Source organism: Saccopteryx leptura, chromosome 3 (genome assembly GCF_036850995.1).
Source record: "Saccopteryx leptura isolate mSacLep1 chromosome 3, mSacLep1_pri_phased_curated, whole genome shotgun sequence".
NCBI lineage: Eukaryota > Metazoa > Chordata > Mammalia > Chiroptera > Emballonuridae > Saccopteryx > Saccopteryx leptura.
Genome location: NC_089505.1, coordinates 242,132,898 through 242,137,149, shown reverse-complemented (window position 1 = coordinate 242,137,149; position 4,252 = coordinate 242,132,898). Strand labels below are relative to the sequence as shown.

Genomic DNA, 4,252 nt, shown 5'->3' with positions numbered 1-4,252 from the left:
TTACTGCCTGGGAAGAGCTTCCAGGCCCCAGCAGCCAGGTGGAGGCTGGCAAATCCTCTGAGTTGAGAAAAGAGAGAGGGATGTTTAGGGAGAGCAAAGCAGCTAGAGCCTGCAGGACGAAGTACTGGGGGGAGAGAGCTGGGCAGAGAAAACTCTGATCTGTGGAGGGTTACTGTCCAGAATTCTGCAGAGTATTGAAAGTATAAGTGTGAGGAACCTACCTGAGAGGATTAGAAGTAACAATACAAGGCTGGGAACAGTACCCTTTCCCACCATCTGGGTTGGAAAACCTCATGATTCATGGAGCGCTGGGTCGTGTACGCAGAGGGCCTTGCTTCAGGGAGGAGTAAGTAGCCATACGCAAAGCACTTCTCTGAACTCTCCCAAAATAATATAAAAGCAAAACCTAAAAGGATCAAACTGTTTCCAAGGAACTCCATTGTACCTCCAAACTAACCTTAAGAATATTTGAAGAAATACGAAAGTCTCTAATCTCCAACAAGGTAAAGTTTACAATGTCTAGCATCTGATAAAAATTTACCAGTGAGCAAAGAGCAGAAAATACAAGCTATATCAAAGACGGTGGCTTCATCCCTGTCAGCAGAGGCCAAGTGAGGATTCTAGACTTGGTGTCCAGAGCAAGCGTCAGCCACCCCTGTCAAATCTAGTCATCATTTCTATAGCTCTTGCATGTTGTAGAGCAGTGCCTGAGAATTACTGCTCCTTCAGTTAACAGTGATCAGAATACTGTATGTTGAGACTGAGTTCCATGCAAAAGGGAAACACAGAGAGATAATTAAAATTCTTTTAACATCATCTGACTTTGATTCTGAATTAACCTGTATGTTCTAAAACTTGGATAGATAATCTCACATGGCTTCAAAGTGCCTTGCATTACTTCTGCATTTCCAACTGAAAGAAAATAAAACGTTCAGTAATTCCTGGGGTGCTTTTAAAATAAAAAACAATCCTTTTTGAATACTCTGAAAATGATAAAATAGTATACTGCCTTTGGACTCTTATTGTTGTAGTAAAAGAAATCTTTACATATACATGTTCACAAAAAAACAAATTCTAAAGCAGTTTCTGACACCTTTTGACACTACTTTTGAAGTCTTTTACAATTCCTTACTTTCTCAGTGTTTTGAAAACCTCCAAGACACTTCTAAAATAATTAACAGATTGATATGTTTCCTGGAATTACTTGAATTTCTTGTAGCTTCCAGAATCCACCTGGAGTTACATTTCACCTGCCAGAGGATTTTATTTTTTAATACTTCTTGTGTGCTAGACATTATTACCTGGCCTATTCAGGCTTTCATCAAAAGGAAGATCATCATACTCATTAAAAAATGCCTTCTTTGAAAAGTGGGTGAAGGGCTTTACTTTGTCCAGGATCTCCCCCTGCCTTAATGCTACCATATCATCATTTATATGTGGACATGCTGGCTTCAGCTGATGGTGTTTTGCAAGCTGTGGATTCAGGCTTATTGAGGATATTGTCTGTCCATGGAACACCTTCCTGTTTTGGAGGCAGTGAAGTTCAACCTGCTGTGAGCAGGTCCCTCGTCCCTATCATGTGATCTTTAGAGCGGCAAGCTTACTTATAATTAAATCCTTAGAAATTAAGTTTCAAACTTGTGCTTCAGCAAAGAAAATAAAAGTTTCAAGGAGGCAACCCACTCTTTCCCTGCAGAAGTGGTACCCCCAGAATGACTTCCCCTATGATGTCAGTGGGAAACTGGAACTCACACCCACACCCAGCAATGATGAGCTACTTCGCCTGTACTGGAGTATTTATCAGTGGAGGCCAAATGGGGTACATGGACTTCCACTCCCACCTGGCAGTAATAGTCAGCAACACCCTTTTTCTGATGGCATGGTATCAGAAGTAGCTTGCTAAAACAGAAAATTTAAACGAAATCTAGACTTTTCTAACATAAATTCCAAAATGTTCAGGATATAACAGAAAGTCATTCACCATGTCAAGAACTAAGAAAATCTCAACTCAAATGAGAAAAAAAGTCAATACATGTCAACATTCAGATGATACAGATCTAGAAAAAAATTTTAAAGGAGCTATTATAGAAATTCTTCAATGAGAAATTATAAACATGCTTAAAACAGATGAAAAATAGAATAACTCAACATAAATATAAAATATAAAAATAGAATAAATAAACATAAATATAAAAATGAGCTAACTGGAAAATTAGAACTGAAAAATGACCGATATTAAAAAAATAATCACTAAAAATTAACCAAATTTGACAAGAGATATAAACTTAAAGATTCAAAAAAATCAGTGAATCTCAAACAGTATAATATGAAGAAATTTTCAACAAGGCATATTGAAATTAGCCTTCTGTAAACTAAAACAAGCGGAAAAAGAAAAACAACACATTGCCCATGGGAAAAACAATTTGAATGACACCAGTTTTTCATAAGAAACCATTCAGGCTAGAAGGAAGTGGCAAAAACATTGTTTAAGTGCTAAAAGCAAAGACCTGTCAGTCTAGGATCTTCTATTGAAGTGAAAACATTATTCAGGAAAAGAAGGAAAAGTCAGGACAATCTTAGATGAAAGACAACAAAGAGAATTTGTGGGTAAGCAGAACAACCCTATTCCAAAAAAATGGCTGAAGGAAGTTCTTGAAACAGAAGGCTAAAAGGAATCTTGAAATGTCAGAAAGGAAGAAAGAACTATGGAAAAAATAAAAAAGATATCACAGCTGTTTGCCATTTGAAAAGATTATTACAATGTTCAGAAGGTAATCCTAGAAGCTATTTAAGAATAACACAGTGCCTGGCTTAAGTGTGGGATCATAGACATGACCCCATGATCGCTAGCTTGAGCCCAAAAATTGCTGGCTTGAAGCCCAAGGTCACTGGCTTGAGTCCAAGGTCTCTGGCTTGAGCAAGGGGTCACTAGCTCTGCTGGAGCCCTCCACTCAAAGCACATATGAGAAAGCAATCAATGAACAACTAAAGTGCCATAAGGAAGAATTGATGTTTCTCATCTCTCTCCCTTCATGTCTGTCTGTCTGTATCTGTCCCTCTCTCTGACTCTCTCTCTCTGCCTCTGTCAAAAATAAAAAATAAAAAAAATGACACACTGCCTTTTGAAAAGACCAGTGCCCATGCTGAATGGTAATGAGCTCAGGCAGAAACCCAGTTGAGATCTCTAGGTCAATCCACCCATCTAGGATATTAGTATTTAATAAAAACCATTTTTATGATGCTATAGGTTTTGACTTTTTGCAGGTACATGAATACTATTTCTTCTGCTATTTTGGTAAACAGAATGACTTTTCACATGATCTGAAAATGCTCAATTGTCAATAGCTTCTCTGGGACTTTGTGGCTTGCTATGACCATTTTGATGATATTTCATCATTGTTTATCCATATTAAAGTATCAAAATTTAGCCAAATGTTATTTCCCAGGCATATTTTAAGCCAGTTTTTGCTGCTTTCTGATGTTCAAAATAGAAAAGTTATTTTATAAGCAACATGGAGATGCCAGTTTGTAAATCCATATTTTACATGCATAGATTGCACAATTTAAAACCTTCCCTTGCAATACATTGTGTAATCCATAGTTTTTAAATTGTTTGGTTCAGTATTTGGCTCTTGAGCAAATTTGTTTTTTTTTTCCACCTAAAATCTTTTTTCTTTTAATAGCTTGCTTTAATTTCATAAATTTAAAGCTTTGAACTTGCTCTTTCTTTTCCTATGTTTAATTCCTTTTATAGGTTACAAAAGTTTTGGAAGCAAAACCAAGCAATTTTTGGATCTAAATCACTTAATTTTATCTGTGAGCTGTTTAATAATTTTACACACACTATGCTATATTATAGGGAACTCTTAGTTTTTCATTTGTTCATATTTTTTTCATCAATTTGTGTCTATGGGTAAATGAAGAACATAAAGTATGGAATGCTTTTACAATACAATAAATTAAACACACCACTTGATTTAACCATGATTAAAAAGTCAATAATAAGAAAACAACACCTTTCCCCCAAACGGGCCACATATCTGAACTGCCACTTTATCAAAGAAGATATACGGATGGCAAATAAGTACATCTGAAGGCACTCAGTATCACTGATCATTAGGGAATTGCAAATTGAACCACTATGAGAGACTACTGTTTACCTATTAGACTGGCTAAAATTAAAGGCACTGACCATATTACATGTTGGTAAGGAGACAGAGCACTTGAAGTTCTCATACACGCTGATGGGAAT

At 36.5% G+C, this 4,252-nt stretch overlaps 1 pseudogene; it reads left to right on the top strand.

The window, feature by feature from the left end:
* Window positions 1–300: 300 nt before the first annotated feature.
* Window positions 301–1,903, top strand: LOC136398459 (protein Lines homolog 1 pseudogene; annotated as a pseudogene).
* Window positions 1,904–4,252: the final 2,349 nt, after the last annotated feature.